Source organism: Haliotis asinina, chromosome 13 (genome assembly GCF_037392515.1).
Source record: "Haliotis asinina isolate JCU_RB_2024 chromosome 13, JCU_Hal_asi_v2, whole genome shotgun sequence".
Lineage (NCBI taxonomy): Eukaryota > Metazoa > Mollusca > Gastropoda > Lepetellida > Haliotidae > Haliotis > Haliotis asinina.
The window spans coordinates 25,228,248-25,247,472 of NC_090292.1; the positions used below are offsets into that span (position 1 = coordinate 25,228,248).

Here is a 19,225-nt window from a genome sequence, read left to right on the forward strand (position 1 = left end):
CACAGTTACAGTTAGGCATTCCAAGCAGGTAACCAGGTATTGGGAAAGGCAGGGACCATTCGCCATTTTGCACAGTAGAATAATAAATGGTCCATTAATATTTTGAAGTTTACTACTGATACAGAGGCAGTGGCACATTCTAAACTCAGAAAATGGCTAATAATCCTGAAAATGGACACTGCCAAAGTTCTCTATCCCAATCCCGGAGGTAACATAAAAAATGTTACTAGCTTGTGAGCAGGGTACACTGAAAATAATAGGAGAACTCTCAATCAGTCACAAAACAAAACACATCCTTATATATGATTTATTGCAATAAATACAATGTACACTATTTTCAGTGAATGAAATGTTTTTGTATTCAAGTGAGTCCAAGGGCACTCAATAAAGTGTTTGTGTGCTTTGTTTGCAATTTTAGCGTGTTATTGTTCACTATGAGTTGGATTTTAAACAGTCGCATACTCGTAATGCAAAATTGCCACGATTTCCTTTTGCAACATGTCATATTTGGGATTTCACTTTCTTAGTAAAGTACAAATTCTAGTACTTATTTGGTTGAGTCCCATCCGGGATTCGAACCCGCACCCTCCAGAGTCAGGCACCTAATCGCTAGCACACAAAGTCAGCCGCTTACCCCGCTAAGCCACCGCGACTTCCATGGAAGTGAAATCCCAAATATGACATATGTTGCATTTGACCACTTTCTAAATGGCATCGTGTAATCACAACATTTCCTTTTCATTGACACTCAAAATACACTATTCCATTTCCGATTTGTCGGGTTTCAGATGTGAATGATGCATTATCCAGTAGCCCAAAGACAAGTAAGATTCGATCTTTTGATTGCCCCAAATGTAAATTGAGTTGTCGCAGTGTTAGGCGATGGGACTTTTAACCCTCCAGTTGAATATTCAGGATGTTTTTACTTGAATTTTGTTAGGATTCATCAAAGCTAGACATGCAATTGGAATATATCCATGCCAGTCTGGATAATAATGTTAGTCTCTCCTCTGACATATGAAATATCAAGGCAACGTTGTCATTTGTCGTTGTTGTGATAAGTGAATTTTATCAATACGAAGAAAAAATGAAAACATTAATTTGGTATTGTTTTTTACAACGAATCATACATCACATGCCGACTTGTTACTGGATCGATGCCCATGATATGGATCACTGGGTTGTCTTGTCCAGACTCAATTATACACACACTACCACTATACAGCTAGAACGTGTGCAGCTTAATATTAAAGTTTAAACTGCACAAAAACAAAAATGGGACAGGGTTACCATGGTTACTTCCTAAGAACATTTTACCTTGAACTTTGAAGGTGGGGCAGATGTCACATGAGACATGACTCTAACGGATTATCATATTATTATCAACTTAGAAATATTTCCTCAATTCCAGTTTGGTTCGTTAAACATAGCTCATGTTTCAAGGGTCCAACTTTTGTGTTCCATACAATGCTGATATCTTTTTCCTTATTGCCTTAATAGAACTGTCGAGTATCCATCTATTTGCAGTAAATTATATGGGCACCAAATACAGGTTTTTACAAAACTATATCAGAAACTCTTAGAAATTTTACACATTTTTCAACATCTGAAAAATCAGGGTAAGATATAGTCCTTTATAACTGATGCTTTGATTGGAGCTGATCAGGTGGTCTGATTCAGTACGTGGTTTACAGATGCCATCCTTTTCCAATTACCAAGATCAATGATCATGATGTCAGTCACTGGATTGTCTGGTCCAGGTATGTATTTTAAACCACCTTTATAACACAAAAACAAAACAAAATAACCTGAAACCTTTTCAAGGTTATGATCACACCAAGCAGGGTTCCAGATAATTTTTCAACATCAGGAGTACTTACTCAAGGGTGTAGCTACCATTATGAATTGTATTTCTTATTTTACAGATCCGCCTGCTGTATTTTTTCAAACATTAGATAAAGACTAAAAATTAATTTTACCAGCTCAAAAAAAAAAAATCCTAATGTATTTATTGTATATAGAAAGAATATTACTTGACTGGTGATTTTGTATTAATTTCTTTCCCCTCCTGCCTTTAGCTTTTCTGAGGACAAAAATCTTTAAGTCAATAGAATTGGTCTGGCCTCAAAAAAAAAAAAAAAAAAAAAAAAAAAAAAAACAGCTAACACATGACTGTTGCTAAAAAGGTTGTGCAAGCCCACAATACTATCCAAATATATAGATATATAGCTGTGCAATCTATCGGGCTTGCACGAAAAATGGCTTGCTACGTGCTCGTTATTCCTTACTTTTCAACACAGGAGCACTGGAAAACCTTAACACTTCATTTAGAGTACAGGATGGAATTTGATGGAGACTAACTATGACAAGACAAACAAGTTATACTGGTTCGTACTGTTCATTATTCATACAGCAATTTGACTACTTGACCATTTACGTTGTCAAGGCAAAGTTTTGTTTCTTAAAGAAACTTGTGATTTGTTTCTGTGCCACAATGTTTACATACACATGCACAATTTTGACCAATCACATGTAACAGTGTAACATGTAACATGTAACTGCGAAACACGGTTTCCTTAGCAATGGAGATTCAAAAAACATGACAAGGGGAACCCAATGTGTTGCTATCATTTAAAGACAGACACTGTATGAAATCAGATTGATATGTTTTAGATATATACCTCTGCAAATGATTCTAACAACATACACCCTTACTATGCGCATCTCTCACGTTTTCTGAACTATTTCCTACTCTATTGTGCATATTTTCTATCCATATATACACCAATACAACCCTATCTGCCGCCCTCCAACTGTCAGTGATAATTTATGCCATTTTTAGGCAGAGAAGAAATATGCTTTACACATAGTACCAAAGTCAAATTTTATAAGAAAATTATCTGTTTTTATCAAAATTATTTAGTTTTAGAGCCTTACCTTAGGCTAAATAAAAAAAGTGTAATGTTTCTCAGGCATCGGCCCGTCACTTTTATTTGTGCGCGTAACAATTTTTTATTGTCATTTTAAAAAAATAATTTTGACTTTGCCACGTCGCGATCGTCCATTCGTCCACAATAAGAATCAGCGTCTGTAAGAATGAGTGTGACTGAGTCTACTGCTCTTAACACACACTAATCAGAATCTACAACTCATTTTAACACATGCTTAACTTCCCAAGCTGTATTTCTCAGAGACAATAAAAATATGTGTTCCTCCCTCGTCACATTTTTTCTATCAAAACAAAACAAAACAAAGTCCTTCTGCGATCATCACTTTTGAAAAAAATGTTCCCGAGAAACATTTAATTATTTTCATGCAGCCTGACTTTACAGCAATAAACTCATACCATACAATTTTCCATCCAGACCCTTCTCTGATGTAAATTCCCCGAAAAGAAGCAGGTCTAGATTCTAATTGCGTTTAGGGCTGATCCATTTCACTGAATCTCCTTTTTAGTTTAAGTCAGTTTTTATCAAAATAATTTTAAATGATAATTTTATATTTTCTTTATGTAGGCATCAGTCTGCAGCTCCCTGACCTGGAAGAAAATACAATACAGTTTTGTGCAACAATTGTGTTAACAAAGGCGCCCCAATAACTGGTATTTGTTCCTTCTCTGTTGTATAATGGTGATAATGCATGCAGTCAAAATGTCAGACAGATGATAGTCAACATTCTACATACCTCATTCTCATATGGCTTGCAATGAGGGGGCATCTCAAGAATTATATGCATATATATGTTACAGTCTGATTGTGAAATCAGTCATCTTGTGAAACGACTAAAAATTTCAGTTATTTCAATTTTCATGAAATGAATGTGTCAGTTATTTTGTGTAATTTGCTGTAACAACAATCTATATAGTTTAGTACATTTCACTTCATCTATAGGTGGTTTGTGACTTGTGGCTGCTCTGGACACTGCAAGTGTTAAACAAACAAGTGTAAATGCTTCAAAGCCAAACTGAAGTGCAACAATCGCTGCCACAATAGTTTTAACTGTTCAAATAAGTGACGTTGAAATTCTGATCCACTTTTGTAGATAAGTGAAATTTCATGAAATAACTGAAGTACACTGAATCAATGACTGCTGTTACACAAAATGGCTGACCCTGTTGAAAAGTCCTGTGATGGGTGATCATGTCTGACAGCTTAAGGTGTGGTCACCTTAGGCAAGTGAAATTTGTTCAAACTTGCCTCTGTTCACCCTGCACAAAATGGGTACCCGATGGGAATAAATCATGTAACCATCAACCTTCTAGCACCCCCGCAGGTAGCTTGGGCTTCGAACTTGCCTTATGCATGGGGAAATGTGCATGATAATTGAACTATTTAATATTATTTTATTATTGTTTCCAGCATAAAGTAAAATGAAAACAACCTGACAACCTGGCTACATCATCAATATCTCCATTGTATTTGTTACGATAAATCTTCACTATACCCTAGATGCATCTACTGCTTGGCCCGATAATTTTATTACCTCCTTTAGCTGGCCTTTGATCCAGAGGAACTGTGAGAGAGGTAGGAGTTCTTGCCAATATTTTTGTAAAGTTGGTTTGTTTGTATGGTTTCCTCAGAACCGGAGTTGTACTATGAACAAACCTTTTAATCAGGACCTCACCCCCTAAATATTTTCTCCTTAGACGAATCTCAAGACTGATTCATTTACATTTAAGTTCGCGGAAAATTGCAGACTTTGCCTTATGACACTGTCCTTAAAATAATGCCATAACTATAATTCTGGTTCTGGTGAAATAATTTGGCGATTATCCTGGCATGATGTCTATTTTCACCCATTTATCGCATCCGGATTTCCGTGGTCACTACACACAAAGGTGTGACGGAAGATTTTGTGTTTGGAAAAAAAAAAGTCATCATCTCTTTCCTGCTGTCACGATTCAGAAATCAAAAACTCCAAACTAGAGTTTTTATCTCATGTATTCATCACATGTATTTATCCCATTTAATTGCCACACACCTAATAGAGATATGTAATTGCCATTTAACTCATGAGATGGCCCCCTGCCACTGTGGGCAGACGTCAGTGACAAGTTAGCAACTGGTTAACTTCCTGTTTTCAACACAGATGATTGTCCACTTACATCCCAGTCTCATCCCTCGCTATAACACAAAGGACTTCATGACCACATGACCTCAATATAACAATCCAGCACAAAATTTAATATTCATGTTATTTATTGCAAATAATACAATTGATACAGCTCTAGAAGAATGTTTGGTTTAGATTCTTCAAATTCAAAGAGAAAGGCCTTCGGAGAGATTCTATGTTTGATTTGCTCTCCAGTAACCTGTTTGTCATGTAAGTCAAGTGGTCAGGTTTGGTGAGCTAGCTGACTGCTCATCGTATCAGATGTATCTCTATCTCTCCAATTCAGCAGCATGATGTTACTCATGCTTTCTGACAACAATCATTTGCTCAGATGCCATTCTGAACACCCATTCCATTGTGAAGAATTAAGAAACATTTTTTTTTACTAGTTGACAAAGGTCATTTTATCTCACTTGTGTAGAATTATGCTCATGCTGTTGATCACTTGATTGTCTGGTCCCTATTCAATTGTTTACTAGTGGTGGTCTGCTTAATTCAGATTTAAGAAGAGTGACAAAACAACTAATCAATAGATCGTGTTTATTTGTAACTGAACACAAACAACACTTGACAACATAGCATTAACGTAAATAACCAAGAAAATGTCATCGATGATGCTAATAGCCAATTATTTTCGATGACTGTTCAGTTATAATGAACCAATCATCAACATGATGAAATATGAGATTCTAACCAATTCCCAACACTTTCATTTACAGACCGCCACATATAGTTGCAATACTGCTGAGTGCAGAGTTAACCCACCCACCAACCAGACTCATGAAGGTCCCGGGGTGGAATAGGCCTTCAGCGATCCACCCTTGTAATATAAGGCGATTATGGTTGTCGTAAGACGCGACTAACAGGATCGGTTGATACTTGGTTGACACGTCATCAGTTACCAATTGCAAAGATCGATGCTCATGCTGTTGATCACTGGATTGTCTGGTCCCGACTCGATTATTTACAGACCGCCGCCATATAGCTGGAATATTGCTGAGCGCAGCGTAAAACTAAACTCACTCACTCACAAATCACGTGTACAGGACTCACTTGACTCAAGAAATCTCAGCATTGACAAGTTGCAAGCAAATCAACACTGCCGCAGACAATAGGAGCAACACCCAAAGGCAAAAACGAGAAGGATTTTGACAGGAACACTTCCAACTCGTAGAAAAACTTTTCTGACATTTTTTTTCACTCAGCATGTGCACTTCATGAATTTAAGCCCTTGGTATAACTATGGCTTCACAACTTGATTAGCAAACGTCATTTTTCATTATTTAGTTTTAACTACTACAAGTCACTAAGCATGATTACCTTATCTGTTAAGATGCCCAAACGACAAGTACAACAGCATCCTATTTCAACCCTGTCTCCCTAAAGTCACTAAGCCTGATTGCCGGATCTATTAAGATGCCTGTACGACAAGCACGCGAGTGACCTGTTTCGACCCAGAATACCTCCAGTGACCCATCAATAGCAATTAAAACACATGGAGTTTGGCATGGTTCTGTTGTCAGCATGTTCTGTGTTCTCAAACCGACTCCGAACAAACACTGCAGGACAGGTGTGTGTCCAACACTAACAAAACCTGTAGCTTTTGCTACTGTCTCCCTCTCGCTCGTTAAGGTAAAACATCAAGGTAAATACACCTGTATGTGTTCTAACAAGTCAGGAGGTGTGAGAGGCGGTCTGAGATTTGTGGAAGGAGTTTTGATATACTTATTTATTGCTACATGTTTAAGAGGGAAAGAAAAGAAGCCATTATTAAGAATTCATTAGGCTACATTGCCACATGGGTTTCAGGGGTTCGAAAATCACATCCTCCGATGCCCGGGACAAGTCAGTTTTCATTTCGGGCAATCAAATAATGGTACCTTACCTGATAATTTCTGTTTACTGGCAATAAGAAATAGTTACGCACACAAAAAAAATTGAGAAACATTTCACCTTTTTTATTTTGCCCTAATGACCATGACATTTTAATTGATCTGATTTTCCTGTGACCAACTCTGGTTTCACAGGAACGGGTGAATAGGATTGGGTGGTCAGGCTCGCTGACTTGGTTGACATGTCATCAGTTCCCAATTGCACAGATCGATCCTCATGCTGTTAATCACTGGATTGTCTAGTCCAGACTCGACAGCTCCCATATAGCTGGAATATTCCTGAGTGTGACGTAAAACTAAACTCACTCACTCACTCACTAGGATCAAATTCTTTTGTAATTGAATCAGACAATACAGAGTGACGGGTCAGTTTTCATTTCGGGCAAACAAATAATGGTATCTAACTTGCCCATGGGCTATTAGATAATTTCCACTTATGGTTTCAAACTGCAAATGAACTTGGATTTCATATCATGTCTGCTCATAATGTAGCTATTACATTTTGCAACAATAGTTATTTAGAGCTATCATTCTTTGAAAGTTATCACTCTTTGATAAATAGTCCAGTAAACATTAACATCAAACATTGTGTCATAAAATCAGGACAAGTGGAAAATTAGTCGGGACAAGTTACTTTCTTGAAGTCACTTGCCCTGTGGCAAGTCACTTTTAAAAAAATGTTTGAACCCCTGCAGTAGTTAAGTTATCAACTATCAGTCTCTATTTTCCATAATAAAATCCAGCCCTAAGTAATATCCAGTATCACCAAGACATTTGGAGGCTGCTGGTTTATAATTGAAATACTACTGAGTGCCGTGTTTAAAAAAACTAAATAAAAATACTTCAAGAATACTGTCTGTTCAATATACTTTATGTACCCGTGAATGAAATATTTCATCTTTAAAAACAGCACATATTCTACTCAAAAGATGTTTTGCCACGACAGTGTGACTACAGCAGTGAGTTCAATTTTAGGCTGATTTCGGAAGGATTTTAGCAATACCACTTATTAGTTTATTTCAGATAAGATGCACAAGCATTTTTCAATAATGTATATTTACATGAAATAAAATATAGTTTTTGGATTGCTGTCTTCAGTTCATCTGGTGCACCAGGATGAAATATCACAGAGCATCCCTGGACAAAATGGGTGACATAACCTGTAACCTGATTAAGTCTGAAACAAGGAAATGTGTCGTCGCCCTGCATACAGGGACATTCTGGAAGATTAGGCAGACATGCGTGTTCACTTGCAGATATGTACAAGTCATGGGATTTATGCGCCATTAGCACATGACTTTCTGTGACAATGTGTCATGTACACCCTGGAGCGGGGATGGGGAGGTTTTAGGAGATGTGGGGTGGGTTGGGAGGTTTGAGAAGATGCTAGGTTGAGAAAAGGAGCATTTAGGAGGAGGAGGAGGGAGAGATGTATAAAGAGGGAAAAAAAAGAGGAGGATATTTGGGATGAGAGTGAGAAAAGACTGATAATGAGATGAGAAAAAGAGAGAAGAAAAAGAGAGAGAGAAAAGAGAAGAGAAAGAGAGAAGAAAGAGAGAAGAGAAAGAGACAAGAGAAAGAGAGGGACAGAAGAGAAAGAGACAGAAGAGAAAGAGACAGGAAGATAGACACAAAAAAAGAGTAAGAAAACAAGAGACACAGGGGAGAGAAAAGGGAAAGAAACAGTAACAAAGGAAGGAGAGAAGTAAAAAGAGCTTGAGTCAGAGAGAGAAAAGAACAGAGAGTGGAAGACACATAAATGAGAGAGAAGAATATAAAAGAGTATGAAAGGGAAGGAGGGAAAAGAGAGACAGGTAGGGAGGGAGAAGAGAGAGGGATGGAGGGAGAAGAAAGACAGGTAGGGAGAAGAGAAGAGAAGAGAGACAGGTAGGGAGGGAGACAAAGAAAAGAGAAGGTGTGTAGAGGAAAAACATCCACACACGAAGAGAAGGGGAGAAAGGACGACTTTGACAACATCGAGGAGGTAGTGAGAGAAAAGGATCAAGTGGGTGCTGGAGAACAATGGAAGGGGAGAAGGGTGGAGGAAGAATGACCTGCCATATCATGACCATTAGTCATTACATAGAATGGATTCTCTATGACTGCTAGGTAAACGCCTCAGATTCACTTTTAAGGATGTGGGTGTACTTACACCTCATATATTTGTATGAGAGTTAACTAGTGACATGATTTGTTATGTTTAATATTAAACAGTTTTTCAGTTTTTTAACTTTAAATATGTTGAACGTACAAAGGTGATATGAACATATGATATGCTTCACATCTTATATTATGTCATGCATTATTATTTTTAGCTGTACATCGGTATGGCCATTATCTGTCGCCATGTATATTCTGAATAAGGGAGTGAGGTGTCCCCTGGCATCCTGGACATGCATGTGAAGAGGATATTTTGAGGTTTTAAAAAATTGCGATGACAAATGAAATTCCGGAATGAAGACTAATCAGTTATTGTTAATCCATTATCACAATCCCTTAATCTGTGATAAGCAGTCATTTGCTGCATCTAGGCAGTCATTGAGTCCATCTGTAATAGCCCCAGGACATGACTGCCATAGATGAGCGACTCCATGAACGCTCACACTTTATCAAGCTGAAGCCTTGGGTGCTGAATATGCACAACTGTTATCTGTGCGGCTAGCAGTATCTATCAATTTGCCATAAATCTGTCAGAAAAATTGGTCGCCTTTCTTGAAACCTGACATCAGTGTAGACATCAGAATGAGAAGTGAGCATGTATTGTTTAAAATATTTTTATTATTTTACCTCCATCAGGACACAGTTGCATTCTGCCTTGCCTTAGGAACTGATCTACCTATCTGTAGTTAAGTCAGCACACTGAAATTTCACCTTCAGGAAACAGATGTCAGAGTGAGTGAGTGAAAGAGTGAGTGAGTGAGTGAGTGAGTGAGTGAGTGAGTGAGTGAGTGAGTGAGTGAGCAGGGTTTTACACAGCTTTAACACAGGGATGGCGACAGGTGAAGTGATTTCTACTGAATATCAGCTAGGGGTATGGGGACCAACAAAGTTCACGATCAATTGATTTGCAATTAAATACAGAGATTTCTGCAGATTCGAATAAAAATGGCACCCTGTAGTGATACTACACTAATCACACAAGACATTTGTTTCACACATCTCACCTGAGTGAGGAATTGCACCTGGGACCTGTTTCACAAAGCTATCATAGTCCTACGACTGTCATACCTCCTGTACTTTAACAAACGTATACTGTCATAACATTACAATAGCTGAGTGCTGCCCCACCACCCCCATATCTTAATGAGAAATGAGTGGGTATTGTACAACCTTGTTTTAATGTTAAATTAATTTCATTGGAAGACGATCACATTCAGCTTTGCCTTAGTTAAGTCAAGCATACCATACTCAAACTGTCATCCTCGTTGAAACTTGTCATTACTGCAGACATCATAATGAATGAGTATGGTTTTTACATTGGTTTCAGCAATATTCTAGAAATATCACGGTACCAGAAATGGGCTTCACACACTGTACCCTGGAAGGGAATCAAACCATGGTCTTATGCATGCTATGTGGACGCTTTAAAAAATCAGGCCACCCAACCCAACCCATGTCGGAAGGAGCAGTCAGTGTGTATTGTTTCATTTTTTATCCCCCACACGGTTTTTATCCCCCAAAACGCATTTTGCTGGGGGTACTAAAATGCACCCTGTCCGTCCGTGCAGATTTATCTTTTCCAGAGCAGAACTCTAAAACTGTTCGATATTTCTTCACCAAACTTGACACATAGATTGGTCTAGCGGTGTACTGGTGCCTTTTGATAGTTTTGGAATCCTGAATAACATATTTTTGACATTTCCATGGCAACAAGTTTGATTTGACTGAAATTGGAGGTAATGCTGGGGATATTGATGACTGTGTCTTCTTGTTTAAAATCATTTAAACCTCCACTGGAATGCGCAGCACTGCCCTCAGAACTGACCTATAAAGTATCAGGGGCTACTCCAAGATGGCCACCGTGCCTGAGCTCCGCTTCGATCAACAAACAATTTAAAAAGTAATCAATTTTCAACTAATTTTATGCCTCTAACTTAGTCTAAGTCTGAATTTTAAAGAATTATCATGTGTATTTTCGAATCAGTTTGAAATCAGAAAGTTACCTTTATTACCTATATTAAACCTGAATTGTATGGCTTTGATTAGTGATTTTATAGCAGTGTCTGAGTGAGGAAGTTTAGTTTTCCGCCGCACTCACCAATATTCCAGCGATATGGCGGCGGTCTGTAAATAATTAAGTCTGGACTGGACAATCCAAGGATCAACAACACAAGCATCGATCTGTACAATTGGGAACCAATGACATGTGTCAACCAAGTCAGCGAGTCTGACCACCCAATCCCGTTAGTCGCCTCTTACAACAAGCATAATCGCCTTTTATGGCAAGCACGGGTTGCTGAAGGCCTGTTCTACCCCAAGACCTTCACGAGTTGATTTTATTGCATCAGAAGCAATGCAGGGTTTGTTTTCTATGTGTATTGTCACTTCACACTGTGTTACATAAGCAGGTTTTCTACATCAAGGGGAAACATGTAAGTATCAGCACAGATGAACAGTGTTTGAAAGAATGATGTCACTAGTTGCTAGGATCTAGTACAACTCAAGTCCTACTACTTCCCTGAAGAGGAACAAGGACCTACTTTACTATAATGACTAAACATTGCCCCTTCATTAAGTGAAGTGTAAGCAGTAGACATAAATGTATATAATATACAAACTATTGCACTGGTGCAAATTGGCTGACTCAGCAAGTTTGACTTTGTCACCTAAGTATAACTCTCCTCAAGGAAGTAGGTACATTTTCCTAAATACGAGCTTCTGCCCTACGACAATGAAAAATCGCTTTCCCAGCATTATTGCCCACTGTCACAAAGAAGGTAAAAATTGTCAGAATTGACTAAACTGATTGTTTTAGTTCAGTTTTATGCTGCATCTAGCAATAATCCAGCTATATGACGTTGGCCTATATATAGTTAAGTCTGGACCAGACAATCTAGTGATCAACAGCATGAGCATCAATTGACACACTTGGGATATGATCACATGTATTCACCAGGCCAGCGAACCTTACCACCCGATCCCGTTAGTCGCCTCTTACAACGAGCATGGGTTGTTGAAGATCAATGCCAGCCCACATCTTCACGATGTCACTTTGACAGGAAGTATTTCAGTTACTACACACCACTGGACAAACTACAATTTTCATGGAATCTCTGATGCATCCATGTTATCACAATGGACATTCATAAAGCACCTGTTTCCACACTTGTGGGATTACTCCATCACAAAGAGGAAGTAATCATGTTGACTAGTGAGGTTATCATTAATAAAATCAAACTGCATTGAGTTTCCATGACCTACAAAATAAGGTCAATGTCACCGTTATCAATTTAAACCACAAATGCTCAACTGACAACTGAGCAGCAAAGCTGAATCGAATTCAGAAAGAAATGACCATATCTTGCTGGAGAGGCACATAAGGCAGCTCCTTTCACTTAATTCGTCTACACTGAAACTTAGGTAAAGTTCAATTACGGCAGGGGTGGCAAATATGATGAATTACAGCAAATCTGTGATGTTCTAACCCCATCAAGCATAAAGATAGGGCACAAGGACAGATGGAGGAATACTTAGACAATTGTTCCTTCGGTGAGCAAGTTGAGCACTGAATGAAAAGCAAGAGAAAAACGCTCAGAGCTCTCTGTCAGTGGTTGGTTTGTTGTTTAATGCCACACTCAGCAATATGCCAGCTAAGAGTTGCCAGTCTGTAGTCTAGTCTTGACCAGGCAATCCAGCGATCAACAGCATGAGCACATATCTAGTGAACTGTGACTCAAAGACAACCAAGTCAGCGAGTCTCACCCTCCGATCCCCTTATTTGCCTCTCACAATAAGCTTGAGTTACTGAAGACCAATTCTAAGCCGGATCTTCACGTGTCTCCCTGTCAATCCTTATGTTAAAAGACAACAACACTTTACATATGGAAGGATTGAAAAATGGATTGCATTTTCAAACAGACATTTAATTTGCTTATTCTTGGCAATAATGATTGCGTGTGTTCAATACTAATTAGAATCTGGTGATTGTGTGATAATTTCAGCAACATGAAAATGCTGACTGGGACCTGGCAAAATGAAGTGCCCCTTGAGTGCCCCTTCATCAACATACTGCTGGCCTGTAGATACACACCCTAAACCTATTTCAAACACTGGAACTACAAGCTAAGTGAGTGAATTCACTGTAACAGGGAATGGGATTGGATAATTTACAATACTATGTCAGCATGTTGATATGGTTTCCAGTGTTGATCTCACTTGATAAAAAAGAGAGAACAGCAGAATACAGAGTCTCAGATTTGCTTATTATCTGAATATTATGGACAATGACCCACTGTCAACAGTGTCATCCAAAATCTTTTTATTTATTTTTTTACTTTTTTAAACTCAAACTTGGAATATAGAAATATACCTAAATACAAAATGGAATATCATCACAGATTCATTCACTTATCCCATACCATATGCCTCAGGCAATACCACTCATAATCATGATTTTGAATATTTATACAATACGACCTCGCGGTATACAGAATCAACTTTTCCCTGTAACGTGTTATAACGGAATGACACATCTATGACAAATATGCCTGGCTTTTTTGGCGCAGACACGAGAACGCATTCCTCAACAGACAATAACAAAGAGAATCTGAGAGACCACAACTCAGCTCTTATCATTCTTATCACTCATGAATCTAAAAAAACGTTTGAGGTAACTGGATACCTGAATATATCTTGGAATTCCTCCACATCCTCCCAAATATTTACTGATATCATTTCCACCGGTCAACATTGTAACACGTTGGTAACAATGGATAAATTTACGTTATTCAAGACTGATGATTAAAATTCACACATTTATTTTAACCTCACGAGTTGCCAAGCCCTTTCCTCGAAGTCAGTCGAGTCACATCTAGCTTACTTCCGAAAATGGCGACCTACGATCTGTTTCCCATACATAAGCCGTTTCGTGAAATCGAAAAGTGAAAAGTACAATAGCAATCAGTTCAGAAAACTTGTTCCACTTACCTTATCGATGTCTGTCTCCCGTTGGAGTAAAATGCACGTAAATGGAGGCTATGGTTGTACGCAACGCTCATCCATACTCATGACAGATTTCACTGACCTAACCCGGAAATGACAGAAGCGGCGAATATCGCTGATAACTCTCGCCACATGCGAGAGGCTGGGTAAATGTAAAGTGTGGATCGAAGTGGAACATGATTTATCGACTACCGTAATATATTTCCATAAGAGCTTTTCTGTCATCAAGATTGATATTAATTTGACGTCGTCATGGCAAATGAGTTGATATTACTGTTTCGTTTGTTTATCACCGAATGTTTATCTAAACATAGAGGAGCACTATTTTATGGGTAGACAATTAAATTTACTGATTGCAGAGACGGTGCCCAATGGTTGAAGAGTTTGCCCGTTACCCCGAAGACCAGGGTTCACTTCCCCAATTCCCCAAACGGGTACTGTGTGTTTGGCCCGTTTCTGGTGTCCCCAGCTGTGATATTGCTGGAATATTGCTGAAGGCTGCATAAAATTTCGCCCACACTTTATTGCAGTAGATCCTAACACCCATATCTAGCCAAAAGACAATATAGAAGTTATCTGTCCATACAAATATGCCCCACTTCGTCATGCCAGCTTCTAAATGCCACTGTTACTCAAATCCGTATTTCTTAAAGATTTGGCAAAATTCCATGCACAGCCAGCAATATATTAAGCCATATCTGCTCCAAACACTATCAGCTACGGATCGACCCCGGTCCTCAGAGCAAGGAACCATTGCCTTGGCCGCCAGACTGCCCGATTTTCACAACCCTTGAACGTATTCATTCGATAACGTTTAAAGAATTGGTCTTCAACAACCCTGCGTGGGTGGTCTCAACAGGACAATAGGACCGGGACAGATACTCGGATACTCGAATCCGTTTCGGGTCCAGCTGGAATCGAGTCTTATTTCTAGGAATCGAGTACCCGGAAAAGGGTACCCTATAATGACGAGCAGTTAAAATATGTCTTTTTCGCATTGTTGACGTAGTGTCCGATTAATGGAGGTTATTAATAATGTAAGCTATCTACACATGAGACAGGGAGTAGTCAAATTATAGTAACAATACGGGGAACGAAAAGTTTCAACGAAGAATGTAAGTAATTGTGTTGCGCTCTATTTGGGTTACACAGACGACAGTTTCAATGTTTTACTGCCACGCTTTCGAGATAGAAAATTCAGAAAGTTTACTGAAGCGCTATATTTCTTACTTTTCTGGACACGCGATTCCGATTCGGATGAGTACATGCTGGTACATGATTCCATTTTTGTTGTACCCGTCCTAACACTACAGGCTGAAGACCAAGGACTAAACCTATGCCTCTGGGCATAATCTGCACAAGCGCTCACGGCAATCACAATGTAATTGTTCGATAAACTACAAATATTTATAATTTAGTAAATCACTGAAATATTAATTTACTTACTGGAAGCAGGTCATTACTTACCCAGGATAGCATGGGTATCGTATGTTCGTGGAGCCCCGGGCAACTGCCTATGCGTTTAGACGACTGTCGGTTGATCAGGCTCACAGAGTTTGTTGATGCATGTCATCATAATTACCCATTAGATCAATGTGCATTATATCAGTCACTGGATTGTCTGGTCCAAACTCAGTTATTTACAGACCGACGTAATGTAGTTGGAGTACATAGATTATTTATTAATGAGTGCGGTTCCAACTTCTAAAAGAAATCAAGAGCAGCCGCCACTCCCATAGAAAAAACTCAGCATTTTTGTCTAAATCGAACTACAGGTAGTATGGTGCCAGGTACGTTTCTAGTCTGTCTAACAGACATGAACCAGAATATGTACACTACTACAGCCCTCTCTGCAATGCTAAAGAACTAAATAAAGCAAGTCTAAATTTCTCCAGGTTCAGGATGTGAATGTCTGGTCTCCCACGGGCTCCTTTTCAGTTTAAAGAGGTTTATTTGTTACAATCACAAATGATATATTCAGAGACTAAGCGCTTGTCTTGTACGCGTCAATCATTACCGACTTTAATGTGATGAATGTAAAAAATGTAAAGCGATATACTGCCAAACGTTTTCACAAAAGATTAAATTAGACCTTTAAATTTTTGCAACTGAAAAATTAACCTAAATATATTTTTTCTTCTTAAAATACTAAACATCCCAAAATGAGTGTGGTTCTTCACGATACACATGACATTGTAATCGTTTAGAATCGGGATTAATGATCCGCATTAAGCGATTGTAACGTGAAACGCCAGGATTGTTTAGCCGTATGAGCAAAGGCAACAATTGACCCCGCGAGCACATTTAATACATATATTACACTATAACCATGCTCAAACTCGAACCCGGTCTTGGGCGTTACGAGAGAGCCGTTTACCCACTCAGCTACCTCATCGTTCCCTCCAGGTAGGTAAGCAGTGAGGCCTATTTCAACTGAAACGCCATGTCAGTTTGGCATCATGAGCAATGTGCGAAATAAACTAACGACCAAAAGCTACGCCATTAAAATAAAACAAAAAAAACCGACAGTAAATTGGCAAAAGAATTGTCAGTCCGTATGAAAATAGCGAAAAACACATCGCTCTTTTCCCAGGGAACACTTGAACTTGATTTCGTATTTTGTGAAAAGAAAAACCCATAAAAAACAAAACAAAACGAACGAATTTGCACGAATAAACTTAAACTGTGCACAAAGTTACCGGTATCAAATTAGAGTACAATAGCTAACCAGGTTTATTCTCTTACATCATTTTAATCGATTTACAATCTGGAACGTGCCTCGTTTAACAGCAGAGCAGAGGGAGAGAGCGATAGGTCTGTTACAGATGGGGCAGACACAAGAGCATGTGGCTAGGACCATGGGTTGCTGCAAATCCACCGTCGGAAGACTTGCCACACGTCTACGACGGACTGGCAGTACTGTAGAGAGAAAGAGCGGTAGACTGAAGATCACTACCCAAAAAGAGGACTGGTATTTACGGCACTAGAGGAACCGATACGTCACTATGACGTCATCAAAAGCCAACAGCATTGGACATCCAGGCCAGACGACCCCGTATTCATGGTCTCCGTGCCAATCGACCGTTCAAAGGCATGACGTTGACGTACCAGCGCCGACGTGCCAGATTGAGGTGAACCAGGACTGTATCACACTGGTAGCAGCGAAACTGGCGAAAAGTGAACTTTACTGACGAACGCAAGTTCCAGCTCTTCAAGATCTGTCCCCAAATGAGCACATTTGGAATAACTGGGACGTCATATTCGGAAACACAAAAATCAGTTATTGACGAGAAACGCTTTGGCAGCTGCCCGGAAAGTTGTAAAAGCTCCAAGCTGATTCTGCATTGGTGATCGAATACTGGATAATTAGATAACGAGCTGCGTCGTTTTTCTTCTTGTTATACTGTTGCCAAATGATTGCTTTTTACAATAAAACATTTAGTGTCACCACATTTTGCTTAAGTATTGTTTTAGACCAGACACAATATATTTGGTGGCGTTTCTTTTGGACGCTAGTTTCTTTTCCAAATTTTGCTAGCCAGTCGGGATAGCTATGTCTGAAAGTTACTAGCCTACGAAATAATTCACTAGCCGTAAATCTTATTCTAAGATGCTTCGGCGAAAGATCAAAGGCGCCGAGTCATGTTTATGTTTTCCGAAGGGACAAATGTCTCATAGTTCGACTAATTAAGCTGCTGTTGTGATGAGCACATCTATCGGGCCATAATCTTGCATGATTTAAAAGTGTGTTATAACTTAGAAAGTCGGAGAGAGTAATATATTTACAAAATGATCCCACAATTTAGCCAGTCGGGCCAGTGACTTTGGAAATTTACTAGCCCGACTGAATTTCTAATACCCACTGGCTAGCGGACCAGTGTCTATTTCGCACACTGGTCATGAGTGGTGTAGAGCGTTTGCAAATGAGTGGGAGGTCGGTGTTTAGATCTCCGGCAACCTCCAACCACTACAGCACGGAGGCGATCGTCTCTATATAAACAGAATGGTCACGATAATCTGATAGACAAGGGTACAAGAATCTGTTCCAAAACTTCGCTCTCACGAAGAAATGTAGTTGCTTTCCATCAAGGTTGTCATTATGGAACCTGCACGCTTCCAAAACCTCCATGCTATAAAAAGAAGATACGAAACGACCTTAAAATTCCATGTAATACCATTTTTATTAAACGAGTTAATGATTTGGTATCAAACTAGCGAAAGCGAAACGAGTTAATGTTTTGGTATGAAACTCGCGAAAGCGAGTTGGATACTAAATCTTAAACGAGTTTAATAAAAATAGTATTTCTCGCAAGTGAGTTTAGTATTCTGTTTGTTAATCGCCAACAAAAACTGACAAAAAAAACAGCGGCGGAAATCACTCTCAGCAATCAAGGTATAGTAGTAAAATTGCGACAGCGGCATTAGCATTGTGACGTCATAACTTTGAAACACGTTGACGTCATACATCAAGCGGTTATTACACTAACCAAAACCAAGTTTTGCATGTGACATTCGTTGCTCACAAACGGATCAGTGTTTTCACGGTGTGTGACCCTGTCCAAGAACATTATTTGTTGCATCTTCACTTTCAGTAAAGATCGACTGTGTAAATTCTCCCCAAAATTACATCCTTGTTCGTTGTAAATTTTATCATAAATCATCAAACATTATGAAAATGTTTCACCGCTAGAAGCGTACGAAAAATCATTACCATTATTTCATTATTTGATTTGAGTATAAGTTTTTGATTTGTAAGTCTTTGTATTGATTTGTAAGTCTTTGTTCAAACACCAAATATCATTTTAACTACTTGTAGCTTCTCGCCCCGCATGTGGACACGCATTGTTAGAATTCACACGAGTATGTTGGTGCAGTGATGTTTCATAGCTATATGTCACCTTTTTCAATAAAACAATATTGAGTAAATATTAAGAAAAACAACCAAATTGTCACTTTTTCGTGGAAGAGAAAATGCTATTATGTAAAAAGACAATTTAAAGCTTTGTTTACTTTCTCATGCAAATAATATTTGCGTATATCCATCTGTCAGTAGATATACA

The 19,225-nt window shown here is 38.8% G+C and overlaps 1 protein-coding gene across 1 annotated transcript in view; it reads right to left on the reverse strand.

Annotated features, from left to right (window-relative positions):
• The window catches only part of LOC137259804 (CDC42 small effector protein 2-like), a 34,175-nt gene extending 19,918 nt beyond the window's left edge, over positions 1–14,257 (reverse strand). Inside the window, exon 1 of the mRNA XM_067797419.1 lies at positions 14,151–14,257. The gene's annotated coding sequence lies outside the window, so the exon portion shown is untranslated. The remainder of the gene's footprint in view (positions 1–14,150) is intronic.
• Between the last annotated feature and the right edge of the window lie 4,968 nt (positions 14,258–19,225).